The sequence below is a fragment of the Sturnus vulgaris genome, chromosome 1, assembly GCF_052056855.1.
Source record: "Sturnus vulgaris isolate bStuVul1 chromosome 1, bStuVul1.hap1, whole genome shotgun sequence".
In the NCBI taxonomy this organism is placed as follows: domain Eukaryota; kingdom Metazoa; phylum Chordata; class Aves; order Passeriformes; family Sturnidae; genus Sturnus; species Sturnus vulgaris.
This window is the reverse complement of record NC_142243.1, coordinates 101,855,111-101,880,114: the sequence shown is the minus strand read 5'-3', so window position 1 is coordinate 101,880,114 and position 25,004 is coordinate 101,855,111. Positions and strand designations below refer to the sequence as shown.

Below are 25,004 nucleotides of genomic sequence, written 5' to 3'. Positions count from 1 at the left end.
GATTTAAATATTGCTTTTAATTTTTAAAATTTTTCTAAATTTTTGGAAAACATGTTAAACAGTAGTAGATTTGATTTTTTGCACAGTAGCTTGAAAGAACAAAATGGTTTCAGAACAAGTAATAAGATATTCACATTGGTCCAAGTTATACAACCAATTTGTAAACTGACATAGCCTTACTGAAGTGGAAGCATCTGGCATTTTAATACACTTAATATTGTTAAGGCTATGTAAATAATTTTTTAAAAATCAGTCAGAATTAAAATGTATGGTTGTTCTTTTATTCAACTATATAACTGCACAGCATGTGACAGGCATTGATCATTTAAGGAAGAAAACAAAATGGGGTCATAAGGGCATTGCAAAGCAATGTTCAGCAGAAAAGTTAAACACTAGCCTGTACTACAAAAGCTAAACTTTAGCAAGAAAGACAAGTTTTGTAGTTTAAAGAGCTACCATTATATACAGTTTTATCAAGAAAAACTATTACAAATTTCGTACTTATGTTTTGGGCTGGACTTTTTTTTTTTAATTGAAATTATCATTAAAAACATATAAAGAGGAGAAGTAAAGGACCAACATTTCAAGCATTGATAGTAAGAGGGTTATTTTAAATGGTTGGAAAGCACTGCTTTCTAAACTAGTTTAACAAAATTTGGAAGAAGTACCTTAAAAGCCATAGAAATTGGTTTGGAAACAAAATATTGACTTAAAGATGATGTTTTAGTTTAAAATAAATAAAACCACAACAAGGATGGAAGCTGAAAATAATTTGGCACCTCCATAGGTCCAGAAAATCTCTCTTTTGGTGAGGTGATCGTGAAAATTTTACCTTTGCTATGGAATCATAGAATGGTTTGGGTTGGGAGTGGCCTTACAGATCACCTGGTTTCAAACTGTGTGCCATGGGCAGAGACACTTTCCACTACACCAGGTTAGTTGTGTATCTCTTAATCTTTGTCTCAAATAACTGCAAGATGGTTCATATGTATATTTTCTTATGATGAAATGATCTACCAGTTTAAAGATCTCTTCTTCCTTTCTGGAATTTAGCTTTCGGATGCATTTGTAGAGAGAAATCATAGCTTCTTTGTACTTTTGTTCTGTCATACAGAGGAAATCAAATTTCTCTCATGTGTTGCATTTTTATGATGAGTCCTTCCTTACTCTAAGCATCTTAATAGCATTTCCTGGCGTTATTTTAATTTACCATCTTGGAAAGAAACAGGTGAGAGAACACATAATCCTGCATTTTTAATTTTTTCTGTGACTATTTTAGATCATGAGTATTTTCCTGTCTCTGTGGAAATAGCTTTTATTGCTTACCTAAGAACAATCAATTATATTGTCAAAGAAGTATAGCATATTAGTCAAGTAAAATTATTCTGCAATAAGCCATATTAGATTTTATTTCAGCTTCCATTAATTTCATCATTGCAATTATTCTTCTGCTCATTTTTTCCCCTTAATAAGTCTGTATCTGTCTTACTCTTGGGGTATTTTTTATATTTCTGATATTTTTACTCCTGATTCCTCGATTTACAAAAAGTTTGACCTAGTTTTTCACATCAGTTCATGCAGAATTATAGAATAAATATTTTAAGCACTATATTTTTCATGGATTCAAAGAAATGCCTTTTAATTACACCAGTTAGATTTTTCAGAACCTTTCTCCTATCAGCCAAATTGAATAACCCTCTTAGTTTCTCTACTTTTACGGGTTAGTTTTTGTTATATTTACTCCAGCTTTCCTGTCTAGTCTACTCTTACAGCATAGCAGCTGTATCTGAAACTTGAATACAGCTCAAGAACCTTCTCCTGCATCCTTCAGTGCCTGCTAGATATAAAGTCTGCATGTCTTTGAGTATGTCTCGTTTTATCCCAAATCTATGCATTAATTGCAAATGGATTTTTAAAATTTGAAATATGTTTAAGAATAGAATTTGAACCATTATTCTTCTTGTTCAGATGACTAAAGTAAAGTCTAGAAAGAAGTCTGAAATGCCTCACTTTATTAATTGGAATGCTTATAATGGATACATAGTAAACAACAACATTCTTTTTGCAAGATGCATCTAGGATCTAGGACGACATGCAGTAAATTCCACAGGACTAGAATTGTATAAGTTTTCCGTTCAGCTCAGTAAATTAAAATGTATTTCTGCAACCTGAAAATAATGCCAAGGATTTATTTTAGAATTTAAATAAAGCTCAGTTTTGACTGCCATCAATGAAAAAGGAATATATTTTTGTTTATCTGAGATACTTTAAAGGAAAACAAGCAAATCAAGCCAGAACAAATAGATTTATATGTGAGCACAAACACTAAATTATGGAGTTGCTCCAGTGTTCATTTCATTTGGTCAAGGTTCTCTTTCCCCTTGAGCAGCAAAGTAGTCTGCTGGCAGCTAATGAGGTGAAAACAAACAGACAAAATTAGAAATTATGCAATTAACATATTTACCACTATAAATACTGATTTGGTGAAAATTATGATTTTGACAAATTTCCAAATTTAAAAGTGGAAAATAAAAATTATCTTTTTAAGGAAAATATATCTGGCTCCATAGAGTATAATTTAATCTTTATTTTTCAATTTATGCTTCTGAAATGTTGCATTTTATGTAATTTGTTAGTATCTCACCAAGAAAGAGATCAGTGCACCCTGTTTTACCTACTGTCATTACACATTAATTTTAAATAATTCAGTAATTACCATTATGCTTTTCAGTATATTTTATCCTTCTCTTAATTGGGAAAAATACAATCAAAACAGTCAAACGATAAAATATACATCCCATACCGTCCCTCCAACTTCCATGGGACAGTAAATTTACCCCCACACTGGAAAATAATTGCAAATAGCAGTGGTTCCTCGGTGTTATTTTGAAACATATTGAAAGGTTGAATTTACCAAGTTAAGGTTTCATTAACATCAATGGAGACCTACAAAGTTCTGAGATCTGAATTGTGTGTTAGAGATGCTCCTAATTTTATTTCAGTTTATGATGTATGGAGAGCCTGGGACACGTAGGATATTAATTTACCTTCCTTCAGGTCACTGAACTGCTCTTGGGCCAAAGCTAAATAGCATGTCAGATATAATATCAACTCTATGAGAGACATCCAGATTTGAAACTTCTTGACATTAAAAAACTGTACAACCAAAGTCTTGGGATTTTTTTGCCTGCAAAAATACCCCTGAGAGTGCAGGTGGAAAATTTTAATTAACTCAGTAGGTAATTGCATATTTTACTCTGATCTTCATTAAAGGCCTCTTGATTATTCCACTCTCATTGTCCATCTGCAGGAGCCCCATTGACAGAAACATGAATATTGCATAGGGAAATAGTATATGAAGTGATTCTGTGGGTGGGAATGAGGAAACAGCCTGCAGATGTAGCAGACTCAGTTCGGTTTCTGTAAAGGCTGAGACAGACTTGGAGGAAAGGAGAAGCATGGTGTATTAAAAAAAATATAAACTGAGTGTATTTCTTCCATACATCTGACCTTTAGTAATGTTACTGCAATGATTTCTATAAGTCCCTAATGACAGAGGAAGTAAAAACTGGAGTCATTGTTACTTTATAGGGAGAGATCATGAGAGTATATATCTGTTATAAAGTCAGCCAATGTCTTTCAAAATTCAGAGTGGATTTGAACATAGTAGGTTCATAAATTCTGACAAAATAGCAATAAATGCTAAAATTGGGTTGGACAAAACATACTTTTGGCTTAATTTATTTGCCTTTATCAGTTAGGTTTAGGAGTTCCTAAAAGTAGATTGTGTCCACCCTACATGAGTTGGGTGTTATGCATTGCTACATTTGTGCAAGAGGCATGGGGAATAATCCCTAACCTCAGAGAGCTTAATGTACAGGCTTTGACTCTGGTACATCTCTGTGAGATTGGCAGCCTAACTTTACCCTATGCCTGCATCCATACAAATAGCAATTACCTTCTCTTTCCCTGTGCTCCCTCCTTGATTGCTGCCCAAAGATCTGTTTACATTGCCACCACTACAGTCAAACAAAACCCATGAAATTCTCTTTGTCAAAGAATACACTAAAGACCAAGTATGAGCAGTCTAAGCCGTTTGATTTGAAAGGGAAAGGTGTTGTTTCAGAAGCTAGATTTGCAAACGCAACTGTAATTCAACACTGATGAAAAACAGAAGAATTGGAGATTGAACAGCAATAATCTGTAAATAGGGCAAGCAGAGAAACATCATTTTAGACTAATTCACCAGTGAGGGACATACATTTTAATGAGAAAATCCAGAGGTCCAGAGATTAGCCTGCAAAGAAATTCAGTAGCTTTCAGATAAAATTTCAAGTCAGACCTGATATTCATATTAGCATCTAAATATATCCACACTAATTTGATTTCTTTAAAAAGATACTAATAAAGTCAGAGGCATTGTGTTTACTGCATATGTCCCTATGAAGAAACCCATCCTATACTGCATACTGAGCCCACCAATATTTATTAAAGCTTAGATAATAATCTGAGTAATAAAGAATCTTTCTCTCTCACAGTAAAAATACAATCTAAATAATAACGGAAAGGTACATTAATTTGACCTCAAATTTTATCACTGTATTTTTCTACTAAACCAAGTATATCTGTCTCCTTGGAACACATGAACAGCACCAAGCACAAAAACCCCAACTCTGAATAGTAGTTGATTTATTTTTAGGAGGACATTTAGTTAGAGAATTTCCTAACATAACATTAGAATTGTAAAGGATACATGTAAATTATAAAGACATTATAGCTGGTGCTCCCTATAGGCCACTTAACCAGAAAGACCAACCAAATGAGGCCCCAGAGACCAGGGGAAGAGGCTGAAAGAAAGACATATCCTGATGGAAAATGTTCAATTCAGGAAGGACATAAGCAAATGGGACACATGTATAATCCATGGGCGCTGGTGGGATTCACCCAGAAGTCCTATAGGCGCTGGCTGATGTCATTGCAAGGCCACTCTTGATAAACTTCAGTTGGTCATGACAGATGGGAGACAAGTTCTCAAAAACCGGCGAGTTCCGTAATGTATTTCCCACCTTCATCTTTTTTGAGCTGTTCAGTGAGGAATATACAGGTCTTAATTTATTTATTGCAATAGGCATGCTGAAAGAAGAGATATTTAGAATCAATATAATGTGTCTTGATTCAAGTACTTTTATTCATCTTTATGCTTAAAAAAATTCTACAAACACACAGTTAAAGGCAGTCGGAAGATTTTAACACTTTTTCACTTCTTAGAGGAAAATATATTGCTAAATAAAAGCAAGCACTGTACCTTAGACTATTAATTTCTCAAAAGAAGCAATCATCTGTGGAACAAATATATTCCTTTGATGGTTTTTTAATGGCAATGGGTCATACAGATGAGGATTCAATTTTATATTGCTATTAACAGTTGCAACCATTCCACTTCCAGACAATGCACTTTAATCTGGGACTTGCTACTAGTTTACATCTCATCTTGGCATAGGCACGCCTGGAGCACTGAAGGTACAATTTAAAATTTATGATGGTTGAGATAAAAGGTTCTCAGACCTTAAAATAAAGTTCTGGTCTTCCAACTGTAAAATCCACCAAATGAATATGCTTATTATTGAACTTTTTACTGAAATTAATTTCAGACATATTTCTACCATGCTTTGTTTATTTATTTCACTTCAATCCCAGAGCAAGAAAAAGAATTATTGTTATAATTATCACTTTTTACATTTACTTTTGAAAAAGTCTGTTATTCAATAAAGGAAACACTTGAAGTATAAATATTTTTATGAGCTCTTTGATGTTCTTTACTTGGACCATGTCAAAATTCTCATGCTTAAATATTCTTATCTAATTTTCAGTTAAAAATAGATTTGGACACTTCTGAAAAGCATAATAGAATAATCCTCTGCAGAATATTTCTAGCCAAATTTAAATTCCTATTCACTCTCAGATAAAAGGTGTTTTAACAGCTGGACTGAAAAATGCATAATCTATATTATTATTGTAAAGATTATTACACTGATATAAAAAGTATATAGAAAGTTTGTTTCACAGAAATTCACAACAAATAGAAAATCACATTAATAGTGATGACTTTAGCCACATAAATTTCTCAATATAGATTTAAAAAAGAAATAAAAAGTAATCTGCCCTTGAGCTAAAATTTCAATCATAGACTATCAACAGTTGGATTGTCTTCTCCTCTGTTTGAGACTTTGAGACATTCAGAAGATTATTAAAGCAGTATTTATTATTGAGCTCCCCTAACTGACCTCACAGGCTATTTTCATTGCTAACCTAAAGCAGTGCCTTTATTGACAATTTTAACCTATGCTAAATCTCATTTAAAATAATGTTTAGAATTTAGCTCAAGGGTGCTTTGGAACACAACTGAAAAGAATTTTTGTCTTATGTTAAAGAATCCTTGAGTCTTTCTTTTGTGAGCAGGAACAAAAATGTGGCAATTTTTAAAATCTGGATAGACTTTTTTTTCAGATAATGAGCCCTTACTTAAAAACAGAGGAAGACTGGTGTCAAAAAATCCCCACAAAATAAAAGCCTTCAGGACATATACTGCAGCCTCTGATTAAATAGTGTGACAATGATGTTTTGTTTGTCATCTCCAGTGAAATTCTTAACTCTCAAAATCCTATATATAAAAGTTATTAATCCATCACCTATACTCAAAATGGCTATTTTTGAAATTCATCTGTTGAATTCACAAAGCTTACAGGTATCATATATTTTCCACATAAAATGTCCCAGATATTCTTTATTCTGTTTGAAGATTTGACATCGCCACTTTTTCAAAAAAGTTATGGGATAGCCTTTCAATGTGTCTGCTTGCTTGCACAGCCATACTCTGCTACACAATCTCAAATCATCCCTTTGCAAGATATTGCAGCAATCACCACTTTCTTTTAAAAGAACAATTTTTTTTCCTGTTCATTCACCAGCTCCATTCAGAGCTCTCCTTGATGTTCAGTTCTATTCTCTGCCTTAGAGCAGCTGAGCACCTTTCTTCCTTGATATCATTCAACTAAACCTAGTGTTGTGAGTTTCTATATGCCACGAGGGCAGAGCACACCACCTTTTTTGCGCCATTTTGCAGTAAAGAATATAATAATTTTTAGGCTAACAAAGCCTGTAAACGAGGCTTTAATGCAGACAGCTCATAGTGGGCAAGAAAATTACAACTTGATTGCTACAGCAGTCACCTGCAGATATCCAGATCCTTTTGAAGAGGTTGAGTATGTGTTTCACTGAGAATGGAAAACGTTGTTTTGTCCTTACACATACATATATATATATATATATATGTATATATATACACACACATATATATATATACACATATATATATATATTTATATGGGGGGGTGTGTGTATGTCTGTGAGTGTGCGTGCAATCTGATCTTCATTATTTTTTGCTGCAATTAATTTCCCCCATTGTCCCTGATGTAGTTTGACAATTTTTAATTTTTGTTAACTGTGAATGCATATCTTGTTAACAAAAGTGACTGTTAAAGAGACCTCTATGGCACTGTAAGAGCAGCTGATGGGTTGTGGTACAGACAGGTTCCAGGCTGAATGGATTACTTTTACTAGCCTCACTGCAAAGGAGAATTCTGCCCTGATTAGAAAAAATTTTCCTCTGTGCTTTTAAACCCAATTAGTTTACTGCTAAAGATTGGCCAATGAAAAATGCCATTGAAAACTCCTGATAATAACAAATGAATGAATAGGAAAGGCAGATGCAAAACAAATTAGTTAACACTTCAACCTTGGACACAATTTTCTTTCCTTTATCAGATATAGGCATTCTGCATCTCAAACTATTGCAAAGAACTTTAGTCACATTTTCAGCTGTTTGTTTTCTCAAATTTCATCTCTGCTTGAAAAATCTAGTACAGTTTTTTTGTTTGTGTTTTTTGTTTTGCTTGTTTTTTTGTTTGTTTGTTTTGCTGTTTTCCTTTTTAGTTTGTTTGTTTGTTTGTGGGTTTTTTTAAGTTTTTTGGGTTTTTTAGTCGCTGTCTGCTATGTATATCCATTTTCTGGAGAAAGCACATTTGATCTCCATGACTTTTAAACACTGCTGTATTTCTTTTTTACTGAAGAAAATAACATAAAGCAGGTGTTTTCATATAGTTGAACATTTATATGTTCAGTTTTCTCCTGCTACATTACTCTCATTCCAATAAAAAAATTCAGAGTAACGTGTGTTTTTTTAAAATGATACCTTCACTAGAGACAAATATGCAGCTTTTCATAAACAAAAAGAGAAAAAAAAAGAAGGAAAAAAAAAGAAGAAAAAAAACAGAGAGTGGTACTTTGTTGTCGTGGTCATAGTGGAAGGAAAATAGACAAAACTACACTGCAACAAAAATCCAAGCATGTTAAAGTGGATCATGATTCTTAACACCCTGCACAGCCATGAACATCTGTAAGAGCTCTTTTACACTTGCAATTCAGACTTCTCCTTCACAACCCACTTTAAATGGAAAGAATACTCTTGTATTTCAAAGCCATTATGCCTTCAAAACAGACTGTTAGGTAAAACAGGGAGATGGTATGAAAAAATCTCTCTCCACTTGTTCTAAAGGACTGATAGAGCATTAATGTAGATCTGAAGACTGAGTTTTCCTTCACATTAGAAAATAAGCACTGGTAGAGGAATAGATTTTCTTAAGCAGCAAGGACTTATCCCAGTTCATTTCAGCAAGCACAGTATCTCATAGGTGCCAAACTCATTGCTGCAGAGCAAGTAGAACCACTGCAGGGCTGCTCCAATGGCAGGCAGGGCTTAACGCAACTTCCACTATGAAGAACGAAGATTGTGTTGACAGTATGGAAATCAGAAGGAGGTGAGAATTAAGGAAGGTTCAAATCCCTTTCATTGCCATTAATTTTATGAGTACATAAAATATTTTATAAGTATGCTGCATTATAAGCTGTTGAATAAAAAAGGAAAAAGAGCAGATAGAGACTTTGCAGTCTCTTCCTGGTGTTTCAGACAGTACAATATCCTTTGTTTCAGGCACACCCTTAAGCAACTGTTTGGCTGAGACTGTCTGACTCTATTAACAGACCATGAGCTCATTACCATGAGATACATGGTAATAGTCCCAAAGAAATTTTATTAAGACAACAAATTATCTTATCTTTGCCTAAAAAATATTCTTGCAGGAGCAGAGAAGAGGGAAGGATTTTTTTATTTATGACTATCTACTTGAAAATATCAAAATAATGAAAGTGTTCATTAACACATCAAAATCATAATTATCTTCCTTGCAGAATGCCCTTTAGCAGACTTAAACTATAAAAATTGGTACGGCAAACTGGAACAGGAAAAAAAATTGCTGTGTAGCTTATTTTAGAATTATTTTCTTACACCCATTTCCTCTCAGTGTCCAGACTGTTGCATAATGGATCTTTCTAGTGTATGTTCTCTATTTCTCCAAGAAATCCTTCTTTTATAATGAGCCGGGCATCACCAAATTATGCAGATTAAAAATCTCTTCCTCTCTCCTTTTCTTTTTTATGTTTGACCATTCAATTTTAAAGGGATAAAAAAGCAGGCTTAGCAATAGCAACACTAAAATCTACTGTGAGTCAGAGCTCTGAAATGTCCTGTAGTTCATTTGTACAGTCTAATTCAATGACTTCACGAAACCTCATAGTATATAAAAAGAACTCTGAAAAGTCTGTGGATATTAAAATGGCATAATCTGTCTGTTCATGGTATTGCTAACCTAACCAGAGATTAAAAACTCTGAAATCTAGTCAACAACCCATGGGATTGCACTGTGGCTTCATACAATGTTATATCACCTCATTCTGGTTGGCTTTTTTTTCTGATTTCTGTGACTGAGTCTGTCTTCTGTGCCTTGGTTTTATAAGTTATTCAGCAGAAGCTCCTTAATGCAGCTTGACTTTCTAAAACTATCATGTTCTTTTATGTATGTATGTATATATATATTCAATTTTATATGCATATGATATTCTTAAAACTTGATCTGATCCTGCATTTTCTTCACAGCCTAGCTAGAATTATTTGCTATTCATCAGGAGAGATTACTTCAGACTCTGAATTGGAATATTCAGCTGCATAGGTCCTACATTCTGAAATTCATTTTAGTTGGAACAAATGCAGAAAGCAAGGGGTTTTATGTTTTATTTTGTGGGCTTTTTATTTTGTTTTTGTTTTCATATAGAATATGCAATTCAATGCCATGAAGTTGTTAGCAGTACAAAGTGAAGTAAATGATTTATTGTATGCCTTTGCAAATCTACTGGAAATGATTTCCACACAAAACTAGTACTGAGAATTTTAAGAGGCAATCATAAGTCATAACAACAGGAATGTGAAGAAGTAGCGTCACCATCTGATTTGAGATGCCATGCTGTCTTCCTTTTTCCAAAGATCTTGGAGACTGAAAGTTCAAAAAAGTTTTAGTTATATTTGTCTTTTGGATATGCCTATGAGCAATTTCAAAAGTGGTGCCATTACTGCACCTAGACTTTTCTCATGGCCATTACTTTCTGGGACTTTTCATAGTGGAATCTGGAAGATTTTTCTTCCAAAATGAGAGTGTTTAGAGCTTTTAACACTTGCTCTGACCTTTAGAACTAGAAAAGGAGTTACAGTCCTTCAGCTAATGAAAGATTTTTAGCAACTCAATTATTTCTCCAAGCATCCTTCAACTGTCTTACCCTTAGGGAGACCAACATTTCCTTGATGAAGAAAGAGAAAATAGATATGATTTATGACATACTTTTAATATCTTTTCCATAAAAAGCCCTCTCTGCACCTAAGAATTACTGATGAGATGAACAGATTCTTCTACCTAGTCCGCCAATAACTGGCAAGAGAATTTAGGTGCTACTCCCATTCTCTGATTCAGAAAAGTGCTTATGCTAGTGGCTATGAAATGTCTTTTTTTTTATCTTTAGATAAAGAATACATTTTTTCAAGTCCTGTATACACTAATTAAAAGAAAGTTTACCACGTACAAATAATTCACATAAATGAATCCTAAGGAGGAAGACCTACTGCACTTCAACAAGAAGCTCCAGTAACTTATATATCCCTGGCATAGAGATTTAATTATGTAAATTATGTAAAAACAATCATGTGTAAACAGTCTTCACAATAAATAATTTCACAGCTTCATAGAAAAAAAAAAAAGATTTAAAATCAAAGTTAATATAAATTAAAAAGAATAATTAAGCAGAATATGAATATGGGAGGGGAAAAATCTTGAAATATCATTGAACATATAAATTACCAGAATAGAATTCTTAGGTGTCATTGAAATTGGGATTCATATTGATCTCAATAGGATTTCACCTTCAGAGTTTTACTCCAAATCACCTTTTTTTTTTTTTTTTTTTTTTTAATTAATACTTTCAGTGGTAAAAAAGAGAGAAACTGAAATATATCTTATCTAGACTCTACATACCGAACTGTCTGGCAGCAACAAGCATTACAAGACTTGACAGGATGGAATTTTAAATCCAACACAATCATATCAATCAGAGGGCACAAGCCAGAGCAAAACTTAATAGCCTGCTGCCTCCTGCATTGATGAGAGCAAAAAGAAATCCATAAGCCAGGCAGTTTAAGGAAGGTTTCTTCCAAAGCCCTTTTAAGAAATACAGGTTTCACTACAGCCACAAACCAGAACAAGATGTAATGAAGAAAAACTGCACTATATTTTAAACCAGCTAAATGGGGATTGCAAAAAGCCCTGTTCCATGAGAGATAATATGAGCAAGCAAAGAAAAATAAAAGCAAACAGCAAAGACCAGAAAAAAATAGACTGACTAATTTACTAAGTGTAATTGAAAGAAACTGGGCAGGATCATTCTCTTAGGATAATTGCCCCTTTCACATGGCAAATTTGTCAGTGAAGAGCAACATTCCATGCAATTTCCTGGGAAGTGTTCTTCTACAGTGAAAAGGTCTGGAGTACTGCAGAAAATTGAGGGACACCATTGTCCAGAACAACAGATTTGAAGCTCCTACCTGATAATGTGTGTTTAGTGATTCTTATTCTGAATTCTGACATGGTATGAAGGGCCATGAAGGGGGTTGAACTTTGCTTTCTCTTTTGAGACAAAACATGGTTGAAACCTAAAGCCACAAATAACAGAGTACCCCCTTGTCATGAAGTCTGACTTATCTTTGCAAGATCACTTGTTATTCAAGTCATGGAGTTTCAAATGGAAATTCTGACTTCAGACATAATGCAAAACTAGGTCTGTATTAGTTTGGGGATTTTTAATAAGAAACCCAACTGTAAACTTTAACCTATGCTTGCTAATTGACAGTCAGATGAAAAAAAGAAACTATTTAAGACTGAATAGGATTAAACATAAACTTTATGCAAATAAGAATCATAAGGACCTGTCCTACCAATATTATAGTTTGAATTTTAACCTTCAAAATTAGCGGTATTTATAGCTACTCAATTTTACATCAAAGAACTGGAACTTGAAACCACAGAGTTGCTTCTAGTGCTACTGTAAAATTACACCTGTACCCGTCCTGCTCATATAGAGTCAATTTTGTTTTCAGTAACAAATACAGTCTTGTATTTTGGTTTCAGGATGAGGCTAATGTTGATAGCACACTGATGGTTAGGTTACTGCTGAGCAGACTTACACAGAGTAAAGACCATTTCTGCTTCTCACCCCACCAGCAAGGAGGCCGGGGATGCACAAAGAGTTAGGAGGGGACACAGCCAGGACAGTTGACCCCAACTGACTCAAGGGATATTCTATACCATATGGTATCATGCTCAGTATATAAAGCTGAGGGGAGAAGAAAGAAGAGGGGATTTTTAAAGTTGCAGCATTTGTCTTCTCAAATAAACCTTAGACAAGGTGGATCCGTGCTGTCCTGGGGATGGCTGAACACCTGTCTGCCCAGGGTAGGTGTTAAATAAATACTTGTAAAACTCTTCGTTTTACTTTGGTTGTGTGTGTGGCTTTTGCTTTACCTCTTAAGCTGTCTTTATCTCAAGGCATGAATTTTCTCATTTTTACCTTCCCAGTTCTTCCCCCCATATCACCGAGGGGGAGTGAACAAGTGGCTTGTGTGAGGCTGGGGTTGAGGCATATCAATATCCAGAGGTAATACCATAATCAGTTCCCATTGCAAGAATCTGGAATCTGCCTGTCCCAATTAAATAACTGCAAGACCATTCTGAAAGACATATTCTCCCCAAAGCATTGCAGAAATGTAAAATGAGCTAAATGAATTAGCTGGAGTACGTAGGTGGCCTGCTCTCTTCCTCTAGGTACATTTTGAAGCTTTTCTAAGATCTATTCTATCAATTAATTCCTTTTATGGCTCATAACAGTAACAAATACCATTTTCTTTTCGAATAAGTTTTGTCTCATTTTCTTGAAAAACGTGGACTGTTGTGTACAATAGTTGTGCAAGAGTCATGATTTGTAATTATAAACTAGACTATGAAGACCTGGATTCTTGCATAGGTGCAAATACAAAAACTCAAAACTAAACAAAACAAAATAATGTGGAAACAACATTCAGTTTGAGATCAGGAGTAATCATTACCTAATGATGACTTAATGACGACTTAATGACAACTTAATGACATGGATGAAGAATACACTGAGGTTTTTGTTGCAATATTGACATATGATAATTACCTTTGAGGGCATTTACACTTATAGATCAAAAGAGTGCAATATATCCATAAATAATTGCAGAACAAAGTACGAAATTAGTGCTGATGCTGACATACATATCCTACTCTCTGATAGGAAATGGATGTTTGGAGTTATAATATCAGGGTCCTTAAACATTTCTGACTTACCTCTAGAAATACTGCAAAGCATTCACCTGACCACAGGATGAAATTCCTTCCCTACCATTATTTATGCAGTGATTGCACCACATCTGCCAAATGCCTTGTTTTTATCACTGTAAGTTATTTGAATACACCTTAGGCATTCAGTCACTTCCATTATAAAAACATTATATTGCAGCATCGCTGGGTCTGTGATAAGAATTGTAGTCCTCCCCTCATTTTATTAGGAACCATTCAAATGAACACTATATATATAAATATATATATCGCTACTCCAGCATTCATAGTTTTATTTTTTTATAAAATCTATTATTTGGTGCTACAATGAAAAGGCATATGCAAAATTAGCATATAAGCAGCCATAATTATTTTGGAAATAAAATACAGGAAAGTCAGGAAATTAAATTCCCAGTGTTAAATTTCAGTATTAAGCCAATTCACTTGTGATCATGTATGGAAAAGTGATTTCTAGAGGACATCAATTGTACTTTGCCCTCTGTAAAATTATAAGTAGGACTGATAAGGCAGTTTGACATTTTCCATTAGAAGAAACAGTTTTAGATTATCACTAACATAAAACTTGAAATATACCAGCTTGAATATCTGCCTTAGGAGTACTTTTTCTATTCATGAATGCTCAGTGGATGTAGTTTATGAAGAAGAAGAAGAAGAAGAAGAAGAAGAAGAAGAAGAAGAAGAAGCATGAAAAGTAACTTCATCACAACTTGTAATCACTTTCATAACAGATTAAGAGCTCCTTAGAGAACAGGAGAGAGCAAGGACCAATGGCTGGAAGATAAAACTAGGCAAACTCAAACAGGAAATAACTTTATATTTATTTTAAACTGAGTTATTTATCTATAGAAAGAAAACTACATGTGGAGTACTATGGCATCCATATTTTTAAAGAAAGCAAGTGTGCTATCTATTTGGAACAGGCTTTCTTTGCAGAACTTCATGACAAATACTAGCAAAAAGGTATTTTACTTGATGACTTGAACTATAAAAGAATGCAGACTGCAAGTCCTGAGAGGCTGAAGAGCATTCAGCAAATTGCACAGCCTGAGTGAAAAGGCCTGAGCAGAATAAGACAGCACTTAAAATCCATGGGATTCTATCTGACTAAGAACGTTGATACAAAGACTTAGAGTTCCCTGGATTTGGAACGTAAACAAAATTATATAAGTAGTTCTGTAGCACGTCTGTTCTGTAAGATGTGACAGTCCTGCAGCCTTCCAATGTAAGCAGTTTGAGGGGCATACAAAGAATCTCTGATGTTCTCACGCTCTTCCACTAAATGCCTTGTGATTTCTTTCTCTGATATTGCTAGAATTATCTTAGTTCTGAGGTCATACTCAGCTGTCTGTGATTATTATTATTAGCTCCTAAGAACAGTGATAAATTATGACTTCTGAGCTTTAAATATTTTTTTCTTGCTGTTAACAGCTCTTTTTTCACTACAGTTCTCTTCTCTCTGCCTGCAAATTCTCAGTTATTTCCTGGGGATGTGCCTAGCATTTGAAAATAGAGTTTATAATGCTAATACATTTGTTTCTGATAGTAAGCCCCAACATAAATCAACTGTTCTACCTACTAGGTGGATACAATGCTTCATTGTCTCATAGAATGTAGCTTACCTTATTTTTATACTCCTTTTAATCCATTTAATGAAACCAAGCAGCACGGTAATGGAAATTCTTTTCAGATGCAGTGAAAGTTGTCAAACATCTGTTCACTCTCTTCAATACTCACTGTGTTGGACTACATGCAACCCTCATGACAAGTCTAAACATTTTCTAAAAAACCTTTTCAGAATGTACCCTGAACAACTAAAAATTCAGAATTCAGTAAAATTCTGTCTTATGCAGTAACTGTAGGGAACAGCTAAGAAATCCTGAGATGTCATGTAGACATTAGACTTGCTAGAAAGCTACAAGTTGAATTTGTGCAAGAGTTGGTTCTATAGACAGCTCAGAAAAGTTCTACAGTTCTAAAAGTTCTCAGAAAAGTTCTACAGTTCTAAAAGTTCTCAGAATAGTTCTACTATTCATTCTTAGCAATACAATCACAACATTACTGCATTTGCATGCATAGCAGATTATGAAGTGCCTGAATATATTCTTGGAATTGCTGAGGGATAAGGATGAAAGAGGGAGGGAAAGCACGACTGATTTTAGAGATAGGGAAAGATGTAATAAGTTCAAGAAATAACATAAAGAGAGTAAAAAATTGTGTCCATAGCATCTTTTGGGTCATTTCACTGTCCTCATCAAATCTAGCCCTGAATAGATGTGGGTTTTTTCACTCCTCCCTTGCTATTAGAGAATGAATGAGACAATATTTTTTCTCCCTATTGATCTGATTCAGCCTTTTTGTCCCTCATTGGCAAGGCATTTTTAAATTTCACAGTACTTGCTAACTAGAATATTTTTTGTTGACTCCATTCTTATTTTCAACTTCTAGTTCATGCTGCTTTATAGCAGAGTTAAAATTCTTCTAGATCTCATGCTTTCCCAACAAATAGAGAGATAGCTGGTTTCACTACATAATGCAAAAGAAAAAAAAATAGTTTCTTATCATGTGAATGCAAGCTTATTATAGTTAAAAAAAACTAAAAAAACCCTTGTTTTGATTAGTAATAATACTTTCATTAAAAAGCAGAAATAAAATTCACCCCTATAAAAAGTGATATATCTATATATATATTGTTTTCCAATACACGTCTTTCATTTTTTAATCTTTATGTCCTGTGCCAATATCAACATTCAATATTATCCACTGGTTGTTTTTCTGCTGTTACCTCCTTATAGCTAGAATAGTGCCTGGAGCTTAATTTTATTTCATAGTGTATTTAAAAAAAATGCAATAAGCATCCTTGTCTTGGTAGATAAGTTTCCCTTGAAGATCAGCTAAATGTTAATAAAAGTTATATTTACAGCATTTTTTGGCTGTTTTTCGAGGAGTATTTAAATTTTAGACTTCCAGGGCTATTTATTAATCTTTTAATCTCTATTTATTAATCTTTTAATCTATTAATCTTAAGATTTCATCAAAACTTCCTTGTATGATATGTGTATAATCAGCACAACTGATGATAAATTGGAAATCTCAGGTATAGTCTACCACATATTATAAATGTGTAGATTAACAAAATTATCAAATCTTCCCAAACTACTTACTACTGGTTATTGCTCAGTGATCACAAGAATCATTGATAATATTTGGAAAATGTAAGGATGCTGGTAGCATCACTTTCAAGATTAAAAAAAAAAAAGTATAGTGCGTTCTTTTTGCTTTCCAGATAAGAACATTTGCCTTATCTTTAAGAACAAATATTGTAAACAAAAATGCTGGAAAGATAGTGGAGTCCCATATTTTTTCTCAATAAACTTGCCATTGACTTGTAACTATGGAATAACATAATAATATTGAATACCACTGCATTTTTACTTGACCTATTAAATGACATGAAATATCATATAACTAATAATAATGCAATTAATCAATGAATGGAAGTTAAATACCAATTATATACTTATTGTCTGGGATTTTTTTTTCCCGGCCAGTCCCAACAATATTCTTAACATTCTTGTGTAAACGTTAACATTTGTGCAAACTGTTTTGTTGAGACCCAGAAGTACCAACACAAGCTACACACTGATGCCTTGCAATAGATTGAAATCTCCACATTTCTCTGGATGACTCAGTCCTGGCTGGCTATGGATCAGAACTTCCCTCCCAGGATCAGGAGAGGCAGACTTGCCTAGGGTTATGCTGCCTGCCACCAGAGTTACAGCCCTGAGGAGGAAATCGCCCAGGCTATTTCTGGATGTTGTTAGTGCCAAGTCTGTCTCGACAACTCTGCCCCACACTGACAATGCAAATTACTGATGCTTCCACATCCAGACACTTCTTAGTCCTTTTTGCACCTCAAACTGATGATTACAGCAGATTTGGAGCATTTTCATGCTTATTCCTTTCCTTGTTTGCTGGAACAAGACTGTCAACAAGCTGACCCTCTGATCTTTCAGCTGATAATCACTATGTCAGCTTACTTTGCTTTTGGATAGTGCTGTCATATCGAATTAACGTTGTCTTTAGAGAAAGTTGTCATTTTCAGCTCTGCCATATGACAGGCATGAAAGCCTTTAAATTGTAGGTGATTTTAAATAAAGAAGCCTAGGTAAGTAATATCTTAAAAGTTTTCCAGATACTTTCATTAGAGCTCCAGTGGAAGAGCAAAATCGTTGGTAATTTTATACTTAAAGACACTATAAAATCTATTACTCTAGAAGTTCAGGTTAACTAGTGGTTTTGATTCACTGGGCTCCATGTTTATAGTCTAATTTCAGAAAACATTATCATATTTTAGAGTCTATTATACTTAATAGCCATAGTAGGAGACCAAACTCAACACTTTTATTTTCTCAGCAAGAAAGTTGTAATTTTAACACACAAGTCATGTTTAGTATCACATAGACAACCAGAGGAAAGTCCTCAGCAATTCAAGTTAAAGCAGAGAAGTTATCCGGGGAGCCTGTCTTTTGTTGTCATAATTCCAGATCTTGAAAGAGACATGGACAAAAAACCCCTTGCAAGGACAAAAACCCCTACAACATAATGTTTACAAAGCACCTATGTCATGCTGTATGTGCATAATAAGATCTGTACTATTCCCATTAATATGGCACAGAATTTACTAGAAAGAGAAAAGAAATAAAGTTTCAAGCAAATACCATCACTTGATTCTGGATAAGCAAACTGCGTTATTTACACAATGTTTGTCCTGATTGTTCCTGAAAGTTGACTGAGTCATTGTATAATATCAAGAGTTGTCTGTCCTGTTAACAGTGAGGAGGAAATTCGTTACCTGATATCCTATGTATTACTGCAAGACATTAAACTCAATGCAAATTCAATACTATTAATGAAACTTCTCAACTAAAGAGGAAGGAAATGTTAAGTATGTAAAATTTGTTCTATTTCACTGACATAGACCACACTTTTTGACTTAACTCTTTCATTAATACTTTTAGCAAATAAGGAGAGATGTTATGACTTATAATTTTTAAAATGTTGAGAATTAATTTTTCTTCCATCACCTAGCAATTGAATTGGAGATTTGCAAATTTATTTCTATTTAACATATAATCTCAGACAAATAAAGAAAAATGTCACTAACAGATTCTGAATATATGTTCTTCTAGAGAAAAAAAAGACTGGATTAATTGACAGATAGAGTTTGTCTTAAATATAACTGCTTAATTCTTCACAAAAAATGCCCTAAGTTTTCAGTGGACGATAAAAAAAATAGGCTAGTAGAAATCTTTAAATAAGTGCTTATAGCTGCTGTTATAACCTTCCCCTGAACTTAAGTTCTTGTTAATAGATCCCTTGAGGCATATTAGAGTGAATGACTGGTGTTTATAAATATATTTACAGAACAATATGTAAAATAGGTATGTTACCATTTTGGTTGTTATTGCTATCTATAGTTATATAGCATTACAAAAGCATAAAAATAACACTCCAGAAAATGTATAAGGAAAAGAAAGAAAGGGAAAGAATGGACAAGAGTGGAAAAATAACACCATCTATGGATCCAGCAAAGAGTCTTGATTGATATCCATTGGTTGAGGTGATGGTCACAGTCTTTGTCCATCAGGGCTGGGGGTAAGCCAGCTAAAAACGAAGTTCCAGGGGTTAATAGACATTTAGATGTAGATGGAAAGCCCAGGTACCTCTCCTGGGCAGGAGGGAATTTTATGCCGCCTTTGTAACCTTGTGACTGTTCAAACACTGTGGATTCATGGGCAGCCTGTGGTGGAAGGCCTCAGGAATGGGTCTGGGCCATTTTGGGGACTCTGATGGTTTACAGCCCCACCTAAGACATGACAACTGCCTCTCATGTCAGCACAGCTGTGTGAGTTACGTCCCAGCAGAAGTGATGAATACCCTCATGCCTACGTGTGAATGAGAATGTCTCTGTGAATGTGACCTTCCCCAGGGAAGGGACAGGGGAGGACATTGGCACGCCAAAACCACTATTCCACCTTGCAGCATCTCCTTTTTATCAGACTTCTCCTTTATCTGGCTCAAAACATAGAGCCTCCTTGTGGGGAGTGTTCATCCCCTCTGTCTTATGCAGATCACAGGTTTTGCCATCACACACCCAAAACTCATCTTCTCTCCCTTGGGACGTGCAAAACTGGCCCCAGCAAAGTTGCCTGCTGCATCTGCTGATGGCTGATTGGTTTGGGTCATTAAACTTTAGCATTTCAGTGTCTCAAAGGCGCTTAGCATTAAAAACATCTTTGTTTTTAGAAAATTATTTTATTCTTATCCATCTGTTCGTTCCATATAAAATGGATAAGGTAAATGTTTTTCACACCTAAATCCCCCAAATCTTTACTGAAAAAAAGAAAATTTTCCCATTAGAAATTAAATTCACACTGTAACTGTGTCTGGATGCAAACCAATGTCTGCTGTTTCTGTGAAAACATATAAGTAGAAATTATATCAAAATTAGCTGAAGGAAAAAAACCTCACATTTGAGCATTACTGTTATTCTTGAAAAAAACCCACATCATCAGAGATGTAAAGAGCTGATAAAAGGGTGGTCTACAAAACCCAGACCTGCAGAAGGCATGCTTGAGTCTTGATTGAATATGGATAGAGGTAGAATGTCTCTGGTTTGTTTCCTCCAAGTTAGTCATATGAGGGAAAACAAAAAATAAAAAGGATCAGAGTAGTGAAGGAGAAAATAGACCCTTAAATAATGAATATTTGAAGTAATTTACCCCATAAGACACTTAAGTATATTAGCAGTATTTTGAAAAGACAGTTCTACATCTGTGTTTTGAAGTATGTTTGGTGTGGTTTGTGCTCTGTAGGCAACATCCAACCAATATCACTCATAGCAGGCTGTGCTTTTATTTTCCATTTGTTCCCCATAGCAGCCATTCAGCAGAACTTTCATCCTGAACAGTTATTGTTATTCTGATTTCAGAAGTCACAAACCACCTGTGGGCAATTTCTTTCTGAAACCACTAGCCCATTGTATCTATTTGGTTTTTTCATGGTGACTTGAAAAAACACTCAAAACACTATTGACAAAAGAAACAGTTTTGCTAAAACTTTCACATAAATATTCTAAGTAGATCAATAATACAAACACTTGATCAAATATCTACCAATCAAAACGTAAGCACAGAACTACTGATCCAGGAGAATCTGAAAAAATAGCATTCTCTTGACATATATAATCCCTCTTGATAAGAGACAGCTAAACATTTTCATTCTGGTTGATAGAGTCATGGTATACATTGGAGCTTCTTGCAATACTTCAGCTAAGAGAAGGAGACTTTTTTTCCCCTTCCTGATAGAAAGTGAATTCTTCCAGTTTGAGAAGCTTGAAAAGTTATAAAGACACTTGCAAATAGTCTTATTTCCTAGTTATGAGTCACAGAGTGCATTTCAGTTAACTTTGACTGTTTCTTCTCTTTAATAAACTTTCTATTAATATTGAAATTCTATTTTTTTTAACTGGATTTCTGTCCTAAACAGCAAACATGTCACACAGAGATTTCCTCAGTAAAGTCTGTAATCATCACTCCCCTCACCCCTTGTATGGGGTTTCTAAATCAAGAGTTTCTATTTAATCCCAGCATGATGATGCATTTTATTTCAGCAGATTTCCACGTACAATGATTGTCAATGTCATGCTGACCTTCCTTGTCTTCTACTTTCCAATGGCTCTAACATGGGAGAAAGCAATCTTTTATTATTAACAGACTGTTTTGAAATCTTCTGCACGTCTATCTTGGAATCACAATAACTCAATATTCAATGATATATGCTGCCCTGTCTGTCATTTTTAATCACAAACTGCACATTCCCTGTAATAGTTTAGTATTGTAATGGTGAATGAATCATGCACCTTGATAATAATGTCTTTCAATGCATGTAAAATAGATGGGTATTTCCCCTGCATTTTAATGACTGTGTTTTAATAACTATCATTCTGACATGTAGTTGGCTTTGTGTTAGTAGATAGCAGTTATTAGTGGGCATACATAGATATTTAATTTAAGGAAGATTAGGATAATCAGAAATGGACAAAGGCATTAAAATTGATAAAATGCATCAGGATTTTGCAATCTAAAATCATTCTTTGTGATAGAAATTATAGTTAATTCTAAAGGAGAATGAAAACTTGCAGAACACCAAAGGATACGATGGTTTCCTTTGACTAACTTTTTGTGGGGTTGTGGAGTGTCACTTAATCCCTTCTGGTTTAAACTCTTTAAATTAAACAAAGTTCAAAAGTAAAATAAATAATAAAAATTCCCCAAAAAACCAAAATTAAATTTTAAAAAAAGCCTATAAAAATATCCAGTTAAAAAATCATTTATCACATATCATATAAAACCATATCACAAATACTTCAGTTTTACTTAAGAGATCCTTAGCATATCCCAATATCAGGAAAGAATGTAAAAGAATATTATCCCTTCAGGTGAAAGGCTCTGCTGATGCACACTGAGCCTGTTCTTGTTATGAAACTGAATGAATGAATCTAAACCACAAAAAAGAGAAGTATAAGTAAATTGTAAGCACACATTATGGATAGTATAAGGAAAATGCCATATGCATTTAGAACAAACTAAAATAATTTCTATTTTGCTACAGATGAACATGAACTTCATTCACAATCATGTATCTTAAAAAACATGTGGTTTTAGTGGAGGTTTTTGCAAAATACATAAAAAGTAGTGTAAGAATGGGAAAACCTAAGATTTATTAATTGAAAAAAAGGGAAAAATAAAAATATTTCCAAAAAATAATTTTCTCTCTTTTTTTTTTTTTTTTTTTTTTTTAAATTAGCATATGCCTGTGAAAGAAACTACATATTTTATACACGCTAATTTTTGTGGGGTAAAATGCAGAACAATGCTTCAGAAGATAAGTGTGAAGGGAGAGGAAGCATCTTTTTCCTTTCTTACAAATCCATCTAGATAAAGTAATGCTGAAAAAGTTTTTGTAACAGCAAAAAGCCTTTTGTATTTCTGGTGTGTTTTACCAGAGCTTGAGTTTAATACTCAAGCAAAGGAGCATTCTCCTTTCTTCCCTTTTGGAATCAAGAGTTCCACTTTTGGAATTTGGAATCATGAAAATGAAGAAATTGAATAATGAAGTCTTAATTCATCAAAGAAGATGAGCATTTGCATGAATTTTAATGAAGACTTTGTACTTAGACCAGAATAGACTTGAATGCTTTGTAAAGAATGGACAAAACAAATTTATTTTAGGATAAGATGCTCCAACATCCAAAGTAAATCTTCAAAAACATGGATTATTTGCTATTGATCCTTCATGATCTTTCCAGCTCATATGCTAATTCTCTTCCACATATTAATTATGCTTTTTAACAAGCCCAGCTATGAGGTGATATTTTATATCTGCAAATAAGAGTTTTCATATAACAGATCTTATATTAAGTAGAACTAATAATATGCTTTTTGGATGCAATTTTAGTTTATTCTGGTAGGTTTGTGATAATGAAGCGTCTTTTGGTCTAGCTCTAATCTCAGTATTTATGTGTAATTTAATTATATCTATTTCTTATAAATAAGTTTAGGGGAATGAGACTAAATGCATGCTATTTGATATTAAGAATAAGTCATAATCCTTGCTAGCTGCAGGGTTAGTGAGGCAAAACTAATAAATTAAACTATGAAGCCGAAAACTAATAAACCTCCAGGAGCAAAAAGTATTTCTCTCATAATTGAAAACATGAGATATTTGTGAGCCAATGGCAATCACAATAAAGAGTGCAGTGAATAAAGCAAAGTCTCTAAAAGACTGAAAATATCAAATATTCAGCATCAGGAAAAAAAGAGGAGAAAGATTTACAGAGGAGTATATTCATTACAGAGCATAGCCAAATATGCATTTCAACAATGTCATATGCTGAAATACAAATATGTTTAAATAAAGGAGAAGTATTTATGTAATTGGTCTTCTATAAATTCGTAATTCTATTTGCATTTTACTTAGGTTTTTTGCATTTCAGAAGATGTAAAATGGATTTCGGTTGGACACACTGCTGAGGACAGAAACTCTTGTTTCAGCTGGGCTGTTTTGTAGTTATCTCTAAATATTAGTCAGCTAGATTTCTTCTTGCTTTGCTCCTTGGCCATGATCCCAGAGTAGCCACAGTGTAAATGTACACCACTGGCCTTGCTTTTGGAGCAGTCAAGCTCACTCCCCCTGGCACTCAGGCACAGTCCATATGGTCCATACAGCCACCCCACTGTTATCATTGCCTTGAATAAAGAGATGGGACCACTCTTGTGCTAAACATGATTTATTGCTCCAATTCACATCAGCCTCAAGGAGTGGGATTGAGAGAAGCAAGAATCCAGCCATAGCTCAAAATGTAGTCATGGGTTTCTTCACTACAAGGCCATATATAACATTTTAATCTGATGGAAAGTTGCTACAAATTATATTTTGCTTTTCTGACCTATCACCTTAATTTTGCTGCATTGCATATACTTTTATCCAATGAACTATTGTCACACATACACACGTCTCTATTATAACACTTAAACTCTTAGCTTACCCTATACAATTACATTGCTACACCATCTTATCTAATACAGTTTCTTACTTAGAACATATTCTTACTTACAATTATAGAAACATAAGCCTACAATTTTTCTGCTTAATATCTGTGCGCTTCTATTTTTACATCAATCCAAGCTTTTTCCAAGGCTGCAAATAAAACCCTTCAGTATCTGTGAAGGTTTCTATCTTTCTGTTTCCCACACCTCACTGCATGGTCCATTTTAGTAAGCCAGCAGGGAGCTGCTTTGCCCCATCTTGGCTCCTCTGAAAAGTTCGACAGCACCATCCACCTGCACCGGGTACACAAGGCACACCATGAGTGCCATCTAATCCAATGGAAACCAGGAACTCCTCAGGCTCTTTGCTTCTGAATTTTTTCCTTTATGTTGTTTAATTTAACATTAGAGTATAGATTTTGGAACTTGAAAATAACCAGTCTATAGCTGTTTGCTGCGAAGTCCAGTGTTTAGTGTTAGTTTACCATCCACAAAAGTAATGATATGGTCTTCATAGGAGTTA

General features: G+C 34.2%; 1 long non-coding RNA gene across 1 annotated transcript in view; it reads right to left on the bottom strand.

Annotated features, from left to right (window-relative positions):
* Window positions 1-283: 283 nt before the first annotated feature.
* Window positions 284-25,004, bottom strand: part of LOC148225380 (uncharacterized) — a 56,283-nt gene continuing 31,562 nt past the window's right edge. The window contains exon 4 of the long non-coding RNA XR_015803861.1: window positions 284-5,133. This is a non-coding gene — a long non-coding RNA (uncharacterized LOC148225380). The remainder of the gene's footprint in view (window positions 5,134-25,004) is intronic.